We start from the raw sequence: 8,564 nt of genomic DNA on the forward strand, positions 1-8,564 counted from the left end.
GGATCTGCTGCCCCACTATCCTCCCCCCCCCCCCCCCCCCCGCTTCCTCTCTCCACAATATCCCACCCTCCTCAGCTGATGGAAGAGATGGAACTCGGCGCTTTAACACTCTGGCTCCTATTAGTTCCAATGTCCCACTTTTTGTTTTGTTTTGTTTTGTTTTGTTTTGTTTTGTTTTGTTTTGTTTTAAAGTAGGCCTTACACCCAGCATGGAACCCAACACGGAACTTGAACTCACAACCCTGAGATCAAGACCTGGGCTGAGATCAAGAGTCAAATGCTCAACCGACTGAGCCACCCAGACACCCCTCCGCTTTTTTTTTTTAATTTTTATTTAAATTCCAGTTTGTTAACTTACAGCATGATATGAGTTGCAGGTGACAACATAGTGATTCAACACTTCCATACATGACCCGGTGCCCATCACAAGTACACCCCTTCATCCCCATCACCTATTTCCCCTATGCCCCACCGCCCCTCTGGGAGGAGAGTTTGTTCTCTATAGTTAAGAGTCTGTTTCTCGGTTTGCCTCTCTCTCTCTTTTTCCCCTTTGCTAGGTTTTGTTTCTTAAATTCCACGTGTGAGTGAAATCGTATGGTATTTGTCTTTCTCTGACTTTTTTCGCTTAGCGTAATACACTCCAGTTCTACCCACATTGTTGCAAATGACAAGATGTCTTTCGTTTTGACGGCTGAGTAATATTCCATATATATATATATATGTATATAGAAGGTATATATATGTGGATATATAGAAGGCATATATATCTACATATGGATATCTATATATTCATACATAGATGGATATATAGAAATGGATAAAGAAGGTATGGCATATATATATGTATATATGCCATATATATATATATATACGCTACACCTTCTTTAATCCATTTGTCAGTTGGACACTTGGGCTGTTTCCATAGTTTGGCTATTGTAGATAATACTGCTGTAAACCTTGAGGTGCATGTATCCCTTTGAATTAGTATTTTTGTATCCTTTGGGTAAACATTTAGTAGTGCAATTGCTGGATCCTAGGGTAGTTCTGGTTTTAACTTTTTGAGGAACCGCCATACTGTTCTCCAGAGTGGCTGCACCAGTTTGCATTCCCATCAACGGCGCAAGAGGGTTCCCCCTTTTCCGCATCTTCGCCAACACCTGTCGTCTCTTGCGTTGTGGATTTTTAGCTATTCTGACAGGCGTGAGGTGATAGCACATTGCAGTTTTGATTTGCATTTCCCTGACGACGAGCGATGTTGAGCATCCAGGGACACTCCACTTTCGTTAGTCCAATAAATCCTTGCTGAGGGCCTACCTACTCTGGGCTGGGCCTCTGTGCCAGGTACAGGAATAGTATGCCGTTTAGAGTGCCGTTTAGAGTGTGGGATTTACTGCCTCGTACCTGGGTTAACTTTTTAAATTTTTGGTTTCAGATTGGGGATGTTAAAGAGTATTCTGACACTTGTTTAAACCGCACGGAAGACTTTATTCGAGAATCTTGCAACACAGAGAGAGATGGGGCTCAACTCCCAACACAGCACAGACAGCTGGGGGTTTACAGTCGAGGAGCACAGTGAGGGGGTCAGTGGACGGATGGTCACCGACAGGAGACATCGAGGGTAGGGGACACCCTCGCTAAACTGACCTAACAGGATTCTTGCTGAAGGCAGGCCAAGGACTTGAACCTCAAAGGTGGGAGATGAATAACCTAATCACGGATCACAGGTGGATTTAGCAGGATTCTTTGCTAAGACCAGGCTGGGCAGGCCTCAGACAGCACAAGGGCCAAGATCAAGGCCTACCTGGAAGAAAGGCTCAGAGGAACCCAACTACAGTTTGGTCAGAGAGATCCTTTGTCAGACAGCATTTCCATCTGTCTTCTATATCTTGTGTTTTCCTTGTCTCTGATATTTATATGGTCATTTCTGATTCTTGCATTAAATGCTAGGTAGTAAGGGGCGCCTGGCTGGCTCAGTCGGCTGAGCGTCCGACTTCGGCTCAGGTCGTGATCTCACAGTTTGTGGGTTCAAGCCCCGCGTCGGGCTCTGTGCCGACAGCTCAGAGCCTGGAGCCTGCTTCTGATTCTTCTCTCTCTGACCCTCCCCTGCTCACACTTTGCCTCACTTTGTTTCTCAAAAATAAATAAATGTAAAAAAAAAAAAATTAAATCCTAGGTAGTAGCAATAGATGGGAACACTGAGATTTAAGAAAATCCAGTCACTTGACCAAGGTCACACAGCTGTTCGCTGGCAGAAGAGGGGCCCAGGTCCATCTGTGTTTACAGCCCAGATGCTTAACCACGGTGCTATGTTGCTTCTCGAGGCCAGAACCCAGCTTGAAAATTCAAATCCAGTGTTCTGCTACTGAAGATGCCTGCCACCGTGCTGTTTTTGGAGCCTGGGTGTTATCTGCCTGAAACCCCCCAGGACAGTCGAGGCTATTATTGAACACTTTGAGTCTCAGAGCCTGGCAGGCTCAGATCTGCCCTCAGCCCCTGCCCACGCTGTTATTTATAGCATCGGTTGTTTACTGCTGGGGCTGGGCCACAAGGGCAAAGAACAGGCTGAAAAACCCCTGCGGTGGCCGGGTCACCGGAGCCCAAGGTTGGCTCCAAAGTCAGATTCTGTTGATCAACCCTGTAATGTATCTGTTCAACTGTCCTCCCTCCTCTGTGCCCACGGGCCCCATGGGCAAGCTGAGCCCCTCAACACCCCTGGCCTGGATATGTGGCAGCCTAGAGAGAAACACATCGAAAAATTAGCAATGTTTCCCTCCCCCATTGTGGCAGGATCTAGGGGCATTTTTGTCTTCTTCCTTGTAGTTTGTAAAATTTCTTAAAAGGCTGCATTGAAAATTATTGCTTTTTCTAGGGGACCGTTGGGTGAGTTTACGGTCTTAAGCAGACCCCTTGGGTCTATGGCTCGCTGTCACTACTCTGTGCAAGGCCCCTCTCGTCCATTGATTTATTGATGTACTGAGCTTGTTTTAAACCCTTTTCTCCCCCCACCCCACCCCCACCCCCACCACAGATAACGCCTCTGTACTGTTTTGTAAGTGTGTTTTCTAATCTACAAAAAGAGTAGTGTCCTGAGTGTCTTATTCTGCCTCTTCTCTTTTTTACCTTGGCACATAGGTGGACATTGTTACTTCTGTTTACTTTCATAGTCAGAAAAAAAAGGCCTAACAAGTAACAAAGGTTGAGTCTGGTGGATTTCAGGGGGAGCTGGGAATGGCTGTGGAATCTCTTGTTTCCTTCTGAAATACACAGGCATGCTTTAGGAAAGGGAAGGTACCCCCGGGGAGGAGATGTGGGTACACTCATCTAGAAGTTTCCAGCCATCCTCACTGGGAAGGGCAGGAGAGGGAGCAAATGGGCAACACAGAAACACCAGGGAAGGGCCCTCAGGCAAAGACTAGAGGCCTTCAGGACAGGTCCAGCCCATAGTAACCTGTTATTTGTTCCTCACAGAGTGAGATTAAAAAGTTGGAAGAATTTCACACGCAAATCCAGATTGTTTACTCCCTTTGAAAAATCTGTGGTTTGGCCCCTTGAGCCCATTCCCACAAGGACCGAGCAACAGAGCTGGGCAAGGGCTCCCTGGTTGGCCACCATCTGATGCCACACCTGCCCCCACGCAAAGTTGCATTTGCAATACTTGCCCGAGATTTTATCAGATTCTTTTTTTTTAAATTTTTTTTTTAATTTTTTTTTCAACGTTTATTTATTTTTGGGACAGAGAGAGACAGAGCATGAACGGGGGAGGGGCAGAGAGAGAGGGAGACACAGAATCGGAAACAGGCTCCAGGCTCTGAGCCATCAGCCCAGAGCCCGACGCGGGGCTCGAACTCCTGGACTGCGAGATCGTGACCTGGCTGAAGTTGGACGCTTAACCGACTGCGCCACCCAGGCGCCCCTTAATTTTTGTTTTAATGTTTACTTATTTTTGAGAGAGAGAGAGTCAGAGTGTGCATGGGGGAGGGGCAGAGAGAGAGGGAGACACAGAATCTGAAGCGGGTTCCAGGCTCCGAGCCGTCAGCAGAGAGCCCCACGCGGGGCTCGAACTCAAGAACCTCGAGATCAGGACCTGAGCCGAAGCTGGATTTTTAACTGACCGAGCCACTCAGGCGCCCCAAATTTTATCAGATTCTTAAAGGGGATCATGATCCCCCAAAACCCTAAGAATTACATTCCAAGGGTGCCAAAACTTGGCTTGTGGACAGCTGCTGCCCCTCTTACACCATTACAGACCTCATTAACTGATCATGACATGGTTTCCCACTGAGTTCCTACGCCCAGCTTCGGAATCTATGGTCTGATAACACCCACCAAAATACCTGACGTAGCACTGAAGCTAAAATCTATCTGCCATTCCTGGAAACCCAACGGTCTCATTTTCTAGAGGAGACCAAGACCCAGAGAGGGGAAAGGACTCGCCCAAGGTCTTGAGGAGCTTGAGGACAGCCTTGCCCAAGGATTAACATTATGCTCACCAAGTCTACCCCTGATTCCCACGTGCTTCCCAACTAACACTGGAGTGACCTCACCAAGGTCTACTTGTGCACAGATTTTTCTCGAGCGTCATGTATGTGCCAGGCACTACAGCCAGTTGCAGAGGCTGCAACAGTGAATACAGTAGATGGATCTGTGATGCGATGCGGTTTATAGTCTTCAGACAGGGAAGGGCAAGAGTTATAAATATAAGAACTGCTTACAACAGTGGGGCTTAACCTTGCTTGGGTAGTCAGGGAGGGCTTCTCACGGGAGGCAATGGCATTGCGGCTGACGTCTGAACAATGAATTAGGAGGGAAGAGCTTTCTGGTTGAGGGAACAGCATTGAACGCCCTGAGGTTGGAGGACGTGTGGGATCTTTGAGAAACTAAAATAAGGACCCATGCCCCAGTGGCTCAAATGTAGAGGGGAGAGGGGTAGAGGCCGATCCCCCCACCCCCAATCCCCACCTCCAGCCCCTGCCCCTGTTGAGCACGTCGTCATATATTTAACAAGTGGATATCAGCTCATAACATCCAAGCCTTTTGGTTTTTTTTTCCTCTTAATTTATATTGTGAGCATTTTCCAAAGTCATTGTGATGGGGTTTTTTTTGTTTTTTTTTTTTTTTTTTTGAAAGCTTCATTGCTGGGGCATCTGGACGGCTCAGTCGGTTAAGCGTCCGACTTCAGCTCAGGTCATGATCTCACGGTTCATGGGTTCGAGGCCCGCATCGGGCTCTGTGCTGACAGCTCAGAGCCTGGAGCCCGCTTCAGATCCTCTGTCCCCCTCTCTCTCTGCCCCTCCCCCCACTCTCTCTCTCTCTCTCTCTCTCTCTCTCAAAAAATAAACATTAAAAAAAAAGACAGCTTCATTTCTAATAGCTGTATTACCTTCCAACGCATGGATGTACATAATTTATTAAATAATTCCTCTATTATCGGATGTTTAGAATGCCTCCTGGTTCTCACCATCATAAATAATACCAATGTAACATCGTTGATCATGTGATTAGTTTCTTAAAATAAGTTTCCACTTGGGGCGCCTGGGTGGCGCAGTCGGTTAAGCGTCTGACTTCAGCCAGGTCACGATCTCGCGGTCCGTGAGTTCGAGCCCCGCGTCAGGCTCTGGGCTGATGGCTCAGAGCCTGGAGCCTGTTTCCGATTCTGTGTCTCCCTCTCTCTCTGCCCCTCCCCCGTTCATGCTCTGTCTCTCTCTGTCCCCAAAAAAATAAACATTGAAAAAAAAATTCAAAAAAAAATAAGTTTCCACAAGTTAATTACTGTTTCAAATGCTCTCTGTGGGCGTGTTTGAGATTCACGAGAGGAGCCACAACTTTGTGCAGGACCGCCTCACATACTACCTGCGATCACCCTTTGGAGATTCCCAGGTGAGGAAGCTAAGGCTTGCAGGGGGCTTCACCAGGGTGTCACATAGGTGACAAGGGAGCTGGTTAAGACAGGTGTACTGTCGGGCCCACTTGCACCTGTTGAACGAGCATCTCTGTGCCTCGAACTCTTCCAGCCCTTCTGGTGATCTGATGAAGTCGGACAAACATCGGCCGGCTCCCAGTTGCTCATTTCAAAGGCTGAAGAAATTAAGAAAGTGCTTTGACCAACACAGTATGTTCCCCCCAGGCTAGAATTCCCTAGGTCTAGCCCAGGTCCAGGGCTGCGCTCAAACCTCTATTAGCCCACACTGCAAAACCCGGAGCCGGCTTCCTTCCAGGCCACACGCCCACTGTGTCTGTCTCACTGCCTGCTTGCCAGCGTCGCTATTGGTTTGGGTGTTTTCTTAGTTTGATACACGAATCACCACATTTTAAACACGCCTTATGCAGCCACCTAAAAGAGTACCTGTGGGGGCGCCTGGGTGACTCAGTTGGTTAAGCGGCCGACTTCGGCTCAGGTCACGATCTCGCGGTCAGTGAGTTCGAGCCCCGCATCGGGCTCTGTGCTGACAGCTCGGAGCCTGGAGCCTGTTTCGGATTCTGTGTCTTCCTCTCTCTCTGCCCCTCCCCTGTTCATGCTCTGTCTCTCTCTGTCTCAAAAATAAATAAAGGCTAAAAAAAAAAAAAATTTTTTTTAAATACATAAAAAAAAAAATTAAAAAAAGAGTACCTGTGGTAAAGACTCGTACAGATACACAACCCTTTCCCATATAAATATCACCAGCATTTGCACTTAGTGAATTCAGATCACTGGTGTTGGGTTTTCAGAAGCTTCAAGGCATAACAGTTTGGTGAAAACTGCTACCCCACGGACTTGCAACTGCATTTTGTTTTCATTTTCCTAGGTTAATTCAGGCTCCCACATCCATACCGGAAACTGAGTCATCTGAAGGGGTCAGAAGGCCCAGACCTGACAAAGTCTGCTTCCCTGGGGCCCGCTGGGAGATATGTCACCCCTGAATGTTCCTCCTTCAATCAGGTCCTAAATGTAGCGCCATGAGAGGCCCGGCACGGGCTAGATGCATCCAGTAGATGGCAGAATCTCACTGTGCGCGGGCTGGTGAGGCTGGCTGTCCAGAGGGGAAAGCCAGCTGGAGAAAACCAGCTCCTGGACCCTTCCCTGCCGATGCACCTAGCCCTCTCTGGGGAAAAAAAGAGAACAGACTTCCTTAGCGGGCCCCATCAGCCCTGCCCAGGGCACCCAGGAAACTTGAGGATCCTGGACTGCCCCAGCAAGAAGGTCTCCTATCCGTCATTTCCTTCAGGCTCCCCAAAGTGTGTCCAAGGACCAACAACATCACCTGGGAACTTGTTAAGAATGCAGATTCTCAGGCCTCCCCCCAGAATACTTCAGTCAGAAACCTGGGGTGGAAGGGACAGCAATCTGTGTTTTAACAAGCCTTCTGGGCGATTCAGATGCATGCGGAAGTTATAGAAACACCAATTAGCTCCAACTTCCTCATTTTAGGAATGGGGAAATGGATACTACACAAGGGAAGTAACGTCACGCGGCCAGGAAGTAGCCAAGACCACACTAGAACCCAGATTCCCAGTGTTCTTCCTACCTTAACCTTGAAAATTCTTTTTATATATATATATTTTTTTAATGTTTGACCATTTTTGAGAGAAAGAGACAGAACACGAGCGGGGGAGGGCAGAGAGAGAGGAAGACGCAGAATCCGAAGCAGGCTCCGGGCTCCCAGCTGTCAGCACAGAGCCTGATGCGGGGCTTGAACTCACGGAGCGTGAGATCATGACCTGAGCCGAAGTCGGACGCTCAACCGACTGAGCCACCCAGGCGCCCCGCCATCCTACATTCTTACTTGCTGAGTCCGGCACCTCTGCCTCAGGGGCACGATCCCCCTTCCTGAGAACCACCGGCCTAGATCCATCCGTTGGGGTCTGGAAAGTGGGGGTAGTAAGTACAAATATCTAATGAGATAATCAAATGCCATTCATCTAGGAAGGCAGGAACTTTACCGCACTCATCTCTGTATCCCTAGGTAGAAGTAGATCTCATTAAATATTCTATCTGATAAGCCATAAAACAGACCCTTAACTATAGAGAACAAACTGAGGGTTGCTAGAGGCGAGGTGGGTGGGGGATGGGCCAGATGGGTGCTGGAGATTAAGGAGGGCCCTTGTTGGGATGAGCACTGGGTGTTGTATGTAAATCGGGAATCACTAAATTCTACTCCGGAAACTAATATTACACTGTATGTTAACTGGAATTTAGATTAAAACTTGAAACAATACATAAATACATAAACATTCTATCTGATAACAGGTATGAAAACACCCAGGACTGGGCATGAGGGACACAATCCCTGCCTTCAGGGAGCCCACGATCTAGCAAACGTGAGCGGAAAATGGTGTTGGTTTGACCCACATAGCGTTTCTAAAATATGTGACTTCGTGGTCAACATTCTAAAATTGGAAGCCATTACATAAAGGTCAGGATTTCTATTATCTCTTAGAAAAAGGGGAACATGTTCCAAATGTTTGGGACAGCTGGCAGCCGGGGTCTGCACTCCCATGCAGCAGGGCTTGGCTGGAGCTGAGATGCCAGCCCCCTCTGACTGGGTCATGTGTCTCCACTCCCCCACAGTCCCCGAGACTCTCTCTTG

Source organism: Prionailurus viverrinus, chromosome C1, assembly GCF_022837055.1.
Source record: "Prionailurus viverrinus isolate Anna chromosome C1, UM_Priviv_1.0, whole genome shotgun sequence".
NCBI lineage: Eukaryota > Metazoa > Chordata > Mammalia > Carnivora > Felidae > Prionailurus > Prionailurus viverrinus.